At 35.9% G+C, this 14,454-nt stretch overlaps 1 long non-coding RNA gene across 1 annotated transcript; it reads right to left on the reverse strand.

Annotated features, from left to right (window-relative positions):
• Positions 1-358: 358 nt before the first annotated feature.
• Positions 359-1,897, reverse strand: LOC127869151 (uncharacterized). The gene is made up of 2 exons (XR_008044436.1): positions 1,495-1,897; positions 359-1,349 (listed from the first exon to the last, which is right to left on the reverse strand). It is a non-coding gene; the product is annotated as an uncharacterized LOC127869151 (long non-coding RNA).
• Between the last annotated feature and the right edge of the window lie 12,557 nt (positions 1,898-14,454).

The raw sequence follows: 14,454 nt of genomic DNA on the forward strand, positions 1-14,454 counted from the left end.
TGACTTAGACCAATATATTGAATTCCAAAAAGACAAAATACTTTCAGGTGGTTAACATTAAATAACTTATCTAGCCCAGGGCATGACAATATTTACCATGAATTTGTGGCCCTGTAAGTCCTCTAGGTAAATGCTGTTGGATTATTTCCCTGCCAAACTCTGCAGTATCTTCCATCAACTGGTCAATGGTAATTAAAGCACATAATGAAAATATATAGGGAACGTAATTCATGAATTGTTTTAAATATTAAGTTGTTAAATGGTCTTTAGAAAGAGAACTAATAAAAGCTGCGCCATGAGCGCATGATACGCCCGTCGTTCGCCAATGAAGTAGTAAGGTAATAAATAACCCTTTGAATCATTTTTTTACTTCAGTTTATTTGTATTTGAATACATGGTTTATTTTATAAGTACATGAGCATGGAAATCACGAAATTTTGACGAACAAAGTCCCATAACTCTGGAACGACAATTCAGAATTCCGTCAAAAACGAAAGGGGATCAGGGTTTATCAATATTAAGATTGTGTTGAAATTTGAAAAAAATCCATCGAAGGATATTTGAGCTACAGTAGGACATTCAATGAAATCACGAAATTTTGACGAACAAAGTCCCATAACTCTGGAACGACAATTCAGAATTCCGTCAAAAACGAAAGGGGATCAGGGTTTATCAATATTAAGATTGTGTTAAAATTTGAAGAAAATCTGTCAAAGGATATTTGACGTAGCGTACGACATTAACAGACGGACGGACGGACGGACGGACGGACAGACGGACGCGGGGTATACCATAATACGTCCCGTCATAGACGGGCGTATAAAAAATCCATCGGGGGATATTTGAGCTACGGTAGGATACATGAACAACAATAACATTTAAGGTCACAGTGACCTTGACCTTAGAATGAATGACCTTGAAATGACCAGTGGTCATCTAAGTGTGCTTGCAAACCTTCATGTCAAGTTTGAAGACTCTATGTCCAAGCATACCAAAGTTATAACAATTTTAACATTTTAACATTTAAGGTCACAGTGACCTTGTGTGACCTTGACCTTAGAATGAATGACCTTGAAATGACCAGTGGTCATCTAAGTGTGCTTGCAAACCTTCATGTCAAGTTTGAAGACTCTATGTCCAAGCATACCAAAGTTATAACAATTTTAACATTTTAACATTTAAGGTCACAGTGACCTTGACCTTCAAATGAATGACATTGAAATGACCAGTGGTCATCTTCTAGTACTGGCCAATCTTTATTTCAAGTTTGAAGACTCTAGGTACAAGCACACCAAAGTTATAACATGAAATAAGAACTTTAACATTTTTACATTCAAGGTCACAGTGACCTTGACCTTCAAATGAATGACCTTGAAATGTCCAGGGGTTACTTACTAGTTCTGGCCAACCTTCATGTCAAGTTTCAAGACTCTAGGTCCAAGCATACCAAAGTTATAACAACTTTAACATTTTTACATTCAAGGTAACAGTGACCTTGACCTTCAAATGAATGACCTTGAAATGTCCAGTGGTTACTTACTAGTTCTGGCCAACCTTCATGTCAAGTTTCAAGACTCTAGGTCCAAGCATACCAAAGTTATAACAACTTTAACATTTTTATATAGCTACAGTAGGACATTCAATGAAATCACGAAATTTTGACGAACAAAGTCCCATAACTCTGGAACGACAATTCAGAATTCCGTCAAAAACGAAAGGGGATCAGGGTTTATCAATATTAAGATTGTGTTAAAATTTGAAGAAAATCTGTCAAAGGATATTTGACGTAGCGTACGACATTAACAGACATACGGACGGACAGACGGACGGACGGACAGACGGACGCGGGGTATACCATAATACGTCCCGTCATAGACGGGCGTATAAAAACGAAGTGAATACATCGCAAAGCACTCAGCATAACTTAATTTGTTGGTATGATTAGTACAAATTTATTATTGCTATAATTAGAATGATGTGTAATTCTATTGGTATGAAAATGCACACTCAGATACCAAAAAACCAATTCCATTGGTTTAATTTTTTATTTACAAGCAAATACGTTGAATTGATATCCCCCGCCAACATGCTGCTGGACACATAAGTATTATATTTGACACTAAAACAAGCATTTTTTCAAGATACAAAGGGCCATAACTCTGTTATTAACTAATGGTGTACAATGCCATTTGGCATGCATCATCCTCTTATCCATATGCATACTCATACCAAGTTTCAGTGAAATCTGCCAAAGCACTTCCAAGATATGGCTACGGACGGATGAAAGATGGACAGACGGAAGGATGGAAGGACGGACAGACAACGCCAAAACAATATCCCTCCGCCTATGGCGGGAGATAATAATAAACATTAACACCATTAATGAGCATTGAGTGCTCAATATGCTCAGTACAAAACTTGGCCTGCAGTTCCATAACCTTGCATGATAAAATTCCGATACTACATTCAACGTTATTAATTTCTCCACATAGGTCTTATTACTTCCTTTTTCAACCTGCAAACTCCACTAAGTGAAAATTTGGGTGACAGCTGCTTTTAAACTAATATTTGCCATACTAAAACCTCAAATATCACACAAAAAGGTCTACAATAATGTCATAAGAAGATTAAATTTAAAGGAATATTTAGAAATAATAAAAATCACAAACCTTCAGTTGTTGTTCTATTCCTAGACAGACTGCTCAAACACTGTATGCATCACTCTTTAGCAATATTTCATGTCACTTTCCAAATGATATAAATACATAAGTATTTTAAAAAAAGTGTTTTTAATGGAAAAACTAATGAACTCTTCTGTTTGTTAAATGTCTTTAACTTTATTTTAACAAGTTAAACCAGTACATTGTCCACCATGTTTCATGTTTCAATCTAACAGGTAAACTTTCTGTATTTGAATTCAGCCAATTAGAAAAGGCTGTTATATATTATAACCAATAGATTTGCAGCAAACATACCCAACATCTGATGTACAACACATGCTTGGCTTATCAGATAAATTGTTATTTGACAACCTGGACTGGCTGAGTTTGATATTGAGAAAAAAACAGTGTGTATACCACTTGGACAGGGTTAAGGAATTTAAACTTGTAGAAATTGCTTTGAAAGTAACAACTACTCCTACCTCTGCAGAACTACTACTTTAATTACTACAGCAACAACAACACCACCACCAACAACAACAGCAACAATAACAGCAGCAACATCAGCAACAACAACAGCAGCAACAGCAGCAGCAACAACTGCTACTACAGCAACAACTGCTACTACTGCTACTTCTATTGCTACTACTATTGCTACATAAACTGTTAATGCTACTACTTCTACTACTACTACTACCACCACAACCTCTACTGATATAAAACACTACTGCTACTACATCAATTACTACAACAACAACACCTACTACAACAACAACAACTACTACTACTTATACAGCTACTACATCTACAACTACTACTACTACTGCTGCTGCTGCTGTCGCTACTATTAAGTCTATTTGGCTATTTGTAAGTGTAAGGTGTTCTATATGTGTTCTTATTCCCCGTTAGAACTTTTGTAGAACTTACTGGTTCTTAAAGCGTTCTAGATGTGTTCTAGAACTACATTTTAAAACATTTTAGAAATTTTTGACCATATTTTGTCCTTTAAATGTTCTAAAAAGGTTCTTCAAATTATTGGAACAGTTTCAGTCCTAAGCCATTTTCCACAAATGTTCTGGATTTATTCTAAAAAAACTGTTTTGGAACAATTCCAGAACATACGTTTTAGAACACAAATATGGAACAGTTCCAGAACTGTTCCAATTTCTAGAACAAATTTATAATTATCTTTATTGCATTTTCTTTTAAATACAAAATACATGATGCAAATAAATTCATACATGTATTAAACTACAAATACATTTCAGACAACCAGCAAAAATTTTCTAAGTTATTTACCATTGATTTCCATCCAAAAAAATGTATAAGTTATTTTCCATAATGATTTCCGTTAAAAATAATGGCTAAGTCCAACTTTCCATGGTGTTTTCCATACATTCTGTGGAAATGCATGGAATTTTAGTCGAGATTCCGTGGAATTGCATAACAGCTTCAGATGGAAAATTGGCAAGTGGATGGAATTCCATCAAATTCCATGGATTTCCATCGATTTCCGTAGAATTCCATATTTTCTATGGAATTCCATAGAAAAATGCTAATGACTATGGCAGATCTACAGACGGGTATTTTGCATGCTGTCTTCACAAAACAAGAGAATCTAATTTATGGCAATTTGGATGAATTATTATGCAATTATCATTTAAAGCCATTTTGACCTTTGAACTCTTGAATTCTTTCACATGACACGCCGTCCAATGACTGTGAACAAAATTTATTTACAGAGTCATTTTAAAATCTAAAATAAACCACATAGTTATGGCCCGGACAAGCTCATTTATGGCAATTTTTTACCTTCGAACTCAAAGTGTGACCTTGACCTTGGAGATATCGACATACTTTTTTCCCCCGCCACACCGTCCAATGATGGTGAACAAATGTGCCGAATGATTTTAAAATCTCACAATGAATGACATAGTTATGGCCCGGACAAGCTCATTTATGGCCATTTTGACCTTTGAACTCAAAGTGTGACCTTGACCTTGACGATATTGACGTAATTTTTTTCTTGCGACACACCTTCCAATGATGGTGAACAAATGTGCCAAATGATTTTTAAATCTCACAATGAACGACATAGTTATGGCCCGGACAAGCTCATTTATGGCCATTTTTGACCTTTGAACTCCAAGTGTGACCTTGACCTTTGAGATATCGACGTAATTCTTTCGCGCGACACACTGTCAAATGATGGTGAATAAATGTGTTGAATTATTTTAAAATCTGACAATGAATGACATAGTTATGGCCCGGACAAGCTCATTTTGTGACTATTTTTTACATTTGAGATATTGACCTAGTTCTTTTGCATGACACGCAGCGTCCGTTGATGATGAGTAACTGTGCCAAATGGTTTTTAATATCTTACAATGAACGACATATGAACGACATAGTTATTGCCTTGACAAGCTCATTTAAGGCCATTTTTTTATCTTTTAACTCAAAGTGTGACCTTGACCTTGGATATATCTACATAAGTCTTTCGCGCGACACACCGTCCAATGATGGTGAATAAATTTGCCAAATGATTTTAAAATCTCACAATAAATGATAAAGTTATGGCCCAGAAAAGCATTTGACCTTTGAACTCCAGGGGTGACCTTAACCTTGGAAATATCGACGTACTTTTTTCACAAGACACACCGTCCCATTAGGGTGAACAAACGTACCAAGTAATTATAAAGTCTAACGATAAATATCAAAGTTTTGGTCCGGTTAAACTTTCTGTTTAAAACTCACTAAGTGTCCCCGCGACCTAGTTTTTGACTTGGCATGACCCATATTCAAACATGACCTAGACATCATCTACATACAAATTGTGACCAAGTTTGGTGAAGATCGGATGAAGTTTCGGTACAGACCGACAGAGCGACAGACCAACCGACCGACAGACCAACCGAAAGACCAACAAAGTGACTCCTATATAGCTCCCATTACCAATGTTAATGGGGGTATAATAAAAAAAATCTTACACAAAAAAAGAGAACAAATGTTAATATGTATGTGCCACTTTCAGTCCATATCATACAGAACTAGATATGTCACAGACACTCATCCCCCATGGACACAGTCAAATTTAATCAAATATAAATTATAACCAAAAAATCTTCTTAATATACTTAATACTTGAGCAAAATACTACACACAGTCATAATTTTATGAAGCGCACATATATATATATCTCAACACATGAAAAATGACAGACATAATTTTGCAATAGTTGATTGCACAAAAAATGACTCCCTTTAAGATCACTTAAATATGATCTTTCTAAGGCTGTTAAGTGAAATTTGCAAGCATTTAACGAAAAGTTGAGTTAAAAAACATATTTATTTTTTTGACCTTTGACCTTGAAGAATGACCTTGAGCTTCCAACACTCAAAATGTGCAGCTTCATGAGAACGCCGCTTTGAATTTATTTATTTTTTAATTTTATTTTTTACCTTTGACCTTGAAGGATGACCTTGACCTTGAACTTCCACAACTCAACATGTGCAGCTTCATAAGAACGCTGCTTTGAAATTATTATTTCTTTGACCTTTGACCTTGAAGGATGAACTTGACCTTGAACTTCCACCACTCAAAATGTGCAGCTTCATGAGATACACATGCATGCCAAATATCAAGTTTCTATCTTCAATAATGCAAAAGTAATGGCCAACGTTAAACTTGATTTTTTTTTCGGATGGACAGACAGACTGACATACACACATACTGACATACTGACGGACAGTTAAACTGCTATATGCCACCCTACCGGCAGCATAAAAAGTCTGATAAAGAGAGACAACTCAAAATCAAAATGTGCATTGTTACTGATTGTTCATAGTTACATAGTTGTTTCAAAATCAATATATTTTTAGTTGTGGCGACCTTGACCTTGGAGATATTGAAGTAATTCTTTCGCGCAACACACCATCCAATAATGGTGAACAAATGAGCCATATGATTTTAAAATCTCACAATGAATCACAAAGTAATGGCCCAGACAAGCTCATTTATGGCCAATTTTGACCTTCAAACTCAAATTGTGACCTTGACCTTGGAGATATCGACGTAATTCTTTCTCGCGACACACCGCCTAATGATGGTGAACAAATGTGCCAAATTCTTTTATAATCTGACAATGAACTACAAAGTTATGGCCCGGACAAGCTCATTTATGGCCATTTTTGGCCTTCAAACTCAAATTGTGACCTTGACCTTGGAGATATCGACGTAATTCTATCGCGCGACATACCATCTAATGATGGTGAACAAATGTGCCAAATGATTTTAAAATCTGACAATGAACGACAAAGTTATGGCCCGGACAAGCTTGTGCCGCCCGCCAGCCCACCAGCCCGCCCGCCGACATCGCCAATCTAATAACCAGTGTCCAATAATGGTGAACAAATGTGCCAAATGATTTTAAAATGTCACACTGAATGACATAGTAATGGCCCAGACAAGCTCATTCATGGCCATTTTTGACCATCAAACTCAAGTTGTGACCTTGACCTTGGAGATATCGACGTGATTCTTTCGCGCGACACACCGTCTATAATGGTGAACAAATGTGCCAAATGATTTTAAAATCTTACCATGAATCACAAAGTTATGGCCCTGACAAGCTCATTTATGGCCATTTTTGACCTTCAAACTCAAATTGTGACCTTGACCTTGGAGATATTGACGTAATTTATTCGCGTGACACACCGTCAAATGATGGTGAACAAATGTGCCAAATTATTTTAAAATTTGACAATGAACCACAAAGTTATGGCCCCAACAAGCTTGTTCCGCCCGCTGGCCCACCAGCCCGCCCGCCGACATCCCCAATCTAATAACCAGTTTTTTCCTTCGGAAAACCTGGTTAAAAACACAAAGGGCCATAACTCAGCACAAATTGGTGGCTGTCAAAATTCCGTTCTTTACTGATGTACTTAAACTATGAAAGTTATGGAAAGATTCACACAGAAGTAAAAGAGGAAATAATAAAACACATTTTGAGAATATATATTCTTTAGTGGCAAAAAACAGACACAAGGCCATAATTTTGGCAACACTCCACACATCAAAATTCCTTTCTTTAATATCATTTAAACATAAGGCTTCTCTTCAGTGCTTAATCAGCTCAGAAAAGAAGTTGTCCACTCCTGGAGATTTCCCTGCCTTCAGACTACGCACTCTCTCCTCCACCTCTTCCTTTAGTAAGCACGTACAATCGTCAACCACTTTCTGGTCTGAGATCGTACTGACAGAGAAAGCGCGCTGGTCAAAGCAGGTAGTTAAAGTAGTCGCTGGGTTAGATTTGAACAAAATACTATAAACGACCACTGATGATGTGACATAACAACTATGAAATCTGTGCTTTTTTATGAAAATACGCTTGGTGGTTTGGAGCTAATTGACAACTGACCTCTTACAAATGACAACAGACCACATGCCGCTGGGCCAGCTACTACCATAGCTCACCGCATTTTGTACTCAGGTGTGTAAAAAAAGAACCAGTACATTCGTTAAATTCATATCCCCCGAAACATAAATTGAGTTGTGGATGGGTGCAAATCCTTTGATATAAAGGTATACTCATAAATAATAATTAAGTGTATGGTAATTGGTTTATGAATTCTCCTCATTGATATCTAACACCCATGAATTTACATGTTGAAATATGGTATTGCATCTGAGATATAGCCTTGAAAAGTTACATCATACAAAAACAGCCAAGGGCATTAACTATGAGTTAAGAAAATGCAGGGTTATGGTTATGTTCATGTAACTTCTTTTCATTGATTTCTTCACATCCATGAATTATCATATCTGAGATATAACCATGTAAAATTCCATTGTACAAAAACAACAAAAGACAATAACTCTAATTTAAGAAAGTGAAGGGTCATGGTTCTTAGTCACGGAACTTCTCCTAATTAATATTGCTACACCCATGAAGTTTCATGTTGAAATCTTGCATGGCATCTGTGATAAAGCGCTAAAATGTTCCATGATACGGAAACAAAGGGCAATAACTCTTATTAAAGATAGTTTGAGTTATGTGTATTGTGCATGGCACTTCTCCTAATTGATATCTACACATCCATGAAGTGCCATGTTGATATCTTATATAGTTTCATAGATATAGCCCTAACAAGCTTTTTGACAGAAAGATGGACTAACTGACCGACTAACGGACGAAAAAGGCCATTTCTATATCCATCAGCCTTTGAGGGGGATAACAAGGACCATTATTCTGCCAAAAAGTGTTTCACTTAAAACCTCTTTACAAGCATATACATATAAAAACCATCCAACTGTGAAAGTTTAAAAGAGATCCACCCATTAGCTATAAAACAAAAGAGATACACAGCATAAGTTTCAAGACGGATGTTATCAAGGACAAACTTACGGATGGACAGTTTGATTGACAAGTACATTGCTAAATGCCTCCCACTCGGTGGGCCCATCAAATAATAAAAAATGACAAAATTCTGCTAAAATGGCACAAATTCCTTTCTATATAATTATATTTACATTAAGGTCATTCTACTATAAAAGTGTGAGCAAAATCGGCTCAGCAGTTTAGGAGGAGTTGAGTACACACTTTCAAGGCCTATATAGTCCATAGAAAAATCAAAGCGCTGAAGGCACTAAAGTTGTTTGCAATTGCATAATATTAGACGCAATTCATTTTCCAAAATTAATCGCAAGATTGAAATTAACACAAGTCATTCAAATTTATAAAGAGTCTTTCTAGGCACGGATGCCGCAGTTATCAGGTTTATCGTACCTAAAAAAACTTGCTTGAAAAACGTGGTATTAATCTTGGTTTTTCAAAAGCAAAAAAGAAATTAAGCTGTGAAAGTTTTTTACAAACATTTGGCACAAACTTAAGGAGAAATTGAGTACACAAAATATCATACAATGGGCCATAATTCTGACACAACTGGTTGTCTTTACATGTATTTACGAATATTTGCACACTAAGGCCAAAAAAAAAAATAGTCTTGGTTCAGGGAACCCGACCGACCCTATTTTTTGCCCCCGACCCTAACGATTTTTTGGTCCATGGAAAAAAATCTGATGGCGAAAATGCTAAAATCTCGTAAAATTTCATTGAAAACAGCCACCATTTAAACCTGGATTGGTTTTCTATATTTTTCTCTTTGTTTCAATGAAAGTGTTCGCAATTTGAACAGTGAACAAAAACCGGTCTGCACCTGTATACGAGACATTGCTTGACCTTATTGTTATTGAAGTGCGCATGCTAGCTGGCCAATCAACATTGAGCTCGCTTACACATGAAATAACGTTGTTGAATGAAATGTAAAAATGGGTGGAGCTATGGAGTAATATTCGGTCATTCATGCGCAGACACTGTGCACTTTGAATACACAGTTAAAATTGTCGTCTGCAAACAAAATAGCGGCCGGTCGCAAATGTCGTATTATTAAAGATTAAAAATGAAAAAAAGCGTGACAATAATTTTATTATTTCCAAGCTGTCTATTGATCTGAATTTAAAAGTGATAATTAAATAATTAGTTCTATGTCGATGATGTTACAACTTTCTGTCAATTTCCGATCAAATAAAAAGATGATAATTAATTAATTTGTTTGTTTTACTCGCACACTATGCTAACTGACAGCAGCGTATTTTAATCAAATGAAAATGTGAAAAACACGCGCGGTTTAATTGTAATTAAAGTTTCGTATTTTTAACACATAGGAAGATTCATTCATCTAGTCTACTATAAAAATGGAATTAACCACTTTGTCTCTACAGTCGCTAACATGGCGTCTTTAACCTTAAAGCGTCGTTGGACGAAAGAGTCATAAAAAAAAAAAATTAAAACACAAAACACTAGAGCATTCCAAGAGTCATGGAAACTTGACAACAATTGGCTTCGCTTTGATAATGAATCAAAATCAATGTACTGTGACGCCCTTAGCCTGTACAAACCAATAGCAACATTCAAATTTATGTACACTGCTCACTTCCTGTGCGATGCGCTCAAACCCATTGCCATTTTATAAAAAAATGTACCAGAAGAAAGACTTGTGCTATTCTGAGGTTACCCTCTTTTTGACAGCCACTATTCAGACTCTTGAGCACCTGTCGGAGACTAGGTCAGGTCTCATGATGAAAAAAATTCTGAAGGTCACACCCCAAACACCAGAGACTGATAAAGATGGCTTGTTCACTTTTGAATATGAAGGTCACACTATTACAGACAGACAAACAAAAAATGGTTGGCTCAAAGAAATTTTGGGCCAGCGCTAGCCTTGAAGAAGTGCATAAAGAGCTAGGAATATTGAATAATATACAACGACTAAATACCACATGTGCAATGTTAATCATTTATTCAGTGTTTAAACTATCATGGGTGCATTAACTGACCCTTTTTCACCCTGAAATCAGTCGACTGGTAAAAAAAAAAAAAAAAAAAGAAAAACCTACCTACCCTCCTACATTTTTCTGGCCATGTTCCCTGAACCAAGACTATTTTTTTATTTGGCCTAATGTCCCTCAGCTGTGAAAGTTTGAGCATGATCCACCTACAAGTTGAAAACACATTCTTGATATCGGACACGGAAATAAAAAGTCCTTTTATTAATTTAACAGCAATAACTAGGTAAACAACCCTATTGTTCAATTTGGGATTGAATATTCAATAATTAAGTGTTTCATTACCAGTAAATGTCATGGTATCGCTATTTTTAAACAAGAGCACCGCATAACGGACGCCACGCTCGGCTGCGAAAGCTTGTCAGAATTTTTTAATTTTTTTTAGAGGTCACAGTGACCTTGACCTTTGACCTAGTGACCCAAAATGGGTGTGGCGTGTAGAACTCATCAAGGTGCATCTACATATCAAGTTTCAAAGCTGTATGTGGAAGCACTTTGATTTTAGAGGCAATGTTAAGGTTTTTGTTAAAGTTTTATATTAGAGGTCACTATGACCTTGACCTTTGACATAGTGACCCAAAAATAGGTGTGGCATGTAGAACTCATCAAGGTGCAACTACATAAAGTTTCAAAGTTGTAGATGGAAGCACTTTGATTTTAGAGCCTATGTTAAAGTTTGATATTAAAGGTCACAGTGATCTTGACCTTTGACTTAGTGACCCAAAAATAGGTGTGGCGTGTAGAACTCATCAAGGTGCATCTACATATGAAGTTTCAAAGTTGTAGGTGGAAGCACTTTTAGAGACTATGTTAAGGTTTTAGCACTACGCCTACGTCGGACGGCGGACGAGCTGGCTATGACAATAGCTCGGGTTTTCTCCGAAAACAGCCTTGCTAAAAATACATTTTACAAGTCAATGTCTTTAAATGAGACAACTGTCAATAAAATTATAATCGACAAGATGTTTGTCCTTAATATACCCAGTGTTTGTTTTCACTATTTTGAGAATGGGGCTGGTTCACTTTGATATGAGAAGTATCACGTCTTATGTACTAAAAATTTGTAATTAATCTTATTAATTTCATGCTAACAAATACTTTATATTGGGCCCCCATACCAGACCCAAATTTGAACAAAAAAAAACCACTGATATCATAGCAGGACAAATATGATTGGTTAATTGTCTTCTGGGCCCTTAATTTTTGCACCATATAAACTATATTTATTCGGTCAAAAACACACATTCTTTATTTAACATTAAGTTTAACACTATCATTATAAATAAACTGTTCTGTGAATAATTCCATGAAATACCACCCCAAATATACATCAGTGAAATATCGCCCCATATTCACATCAGTGAACTACCACCCCATATTTACATGTACATCAGTGAATTATCATCTGATATTTACACTAATGAAATACCACCCTGTATTTACATCAGTGAAACACCACCCCATATTTGTTGCATAAATGATTAAAGTTTTTGTTGTTGTGAAAGTTAGTTTTAATTAAGTTACGTTTAAAACCAGAAGTGTTACGCAAAATGTGCATGGTTTACAGACGATCATGCCTTTTCCGCCCATTCCTGTAGGGCCCCATTTTTGCCCCATTCCCAATCTAAAATCGAAAATTTTAATAAAGTAATAAAGAGCTTTTTCATTTATCTTTTGTTAGTTAAACAAGATGCATTTGTGAAACACAATGTCCCCCTATATGACGTTTGACTTTGAAGGATGACCTTGACCTTGTGAAGGATGACCTTGACCTTTCACCACTCAAAATGTGCAGCTCCATGAGATACACATGCATGCCAAATATCAAGTTGCTATCTTCAATATTGCAAAAGTATTCATAAAAAAGCGATTTGGGCCACATATATTTGACCTCTGACCTTGAAGGATGACCTTGACCTTGACCTTTCACCACTCAAAATGTGCAGCTCCATGAGATGCACATGCATGCCAAATATCAAGTTGCTATCTATCTTCAATATTGCAAAAGTATTTATAAAATAAGCGATTTGGGCCACATATATTTGACCTCTGACCTTGATTGATGACCTTGACCTTTCACCACTCAAAATGTGCAGCTCCATGAGATACACATGCATGCCAAATATCAAGTTGCTATCTTCAATATTGCAAAAGTATTCATAAAATGAGCGATTTTGACCATATATATTTGACCTCTGACCTTGAAGGATGACCTTGACCTTTCACCACTCAAAATGTGCAGCTTCATGAGATACACATGCATGCCAAATATGAAGTTGCTATATTCAATATAGCAAAAGTTATTGCAAAATGTTAAAGTTGGCGCAAACAGACAGACCAACAGACAGACCAACAGACAGGGCAAAAACAATATGTCCCCCACTACTATAGTGGGGGACATAAAAAGCTAAAATGCACAAAAAATGCTCAAATTTAAGTGCCTGGTTGACCTCCACTAGAAGGCCTGTTGGTTTCACATTTTGACCTGTTGGCTCAAAAGTTATTGAGAACCCTGCATACCACCCCAAATTTACATCAGTGAAATATTACCCCATATTAACAACAGTGAAATACCACTCCACATTTACATCAGTGAAAATAACCTCAATCTTTAATGTTATTTTTTCATAGCGCCCCCCCCCCCCTTCTCTTTTGTGCGAATGTTTTATCTAGTGCAGTATGGCAGTATGGTTCCTTTTTCAGTTATTCATGTTTTTCTGTCCCTGACAACCATAATTGAATGCTGATGGGGCAAAGGTCCTGCAATAAATATTTTATTAAATATTTTATTAAATTTTATAAAATTATTTATTTAAATAATTAAGTAAGCCTTCTTCCAGCATTATCACTTTATATCAAATATATATATATATATATATATGCGTCTGTATACGGCCATAGTTCAATTACTTAAATATTCTAAATATTCATATCTACGCAAACATCCTTAATTTTAATTTTGGACTAACATCCTGCGCCTTGCAGATATCATCAAATGTTTGCGTAAAATCTACTTTTGTTTACATGGAAGGCAGATTGTTTGCGTGAAATCTACTAATGTTGACATTGAAGGCAGATGCAAACAGCATAAACGTGCAAAGAGTATAAACATGAGCGCAATTATATCTGCCATCAATTTTCTTGCTGCATACAAGTATGGTAAGAAATCTAGACCAAAACATTTGGATAAGACAGCTTCAGTAAAACAAGAGGGTCAACATTCATCCTTGTTGACTGTGAGTACTTAAATAGTGTATTTCTAGGAATATCAGTTAATAAAAAGTGGCTCTTGGCTGACTTCATAGAAATACATGTTGAATGATATTAAGTACAAATCTTTCCCCATCACTGCCATGTCATGATAAAGATTCATAATTATGTATATTGG

The sequence above is a fragment of the Dreissena polymorpha genome, chromosome 2 (genome assembly GCF_020536995.1).
Source record: "Dreissena polymorpha isolate Duluth1 chromosome 2, UMN_Dpol_1.0, whole genome shotgun sequence".
Lineage (NCBI taxonomy): Eukaryota > Metazoa > Mollusca > Bivalvia > Myida > Dreissenidae > Dreissena > Dreissena polymorpha.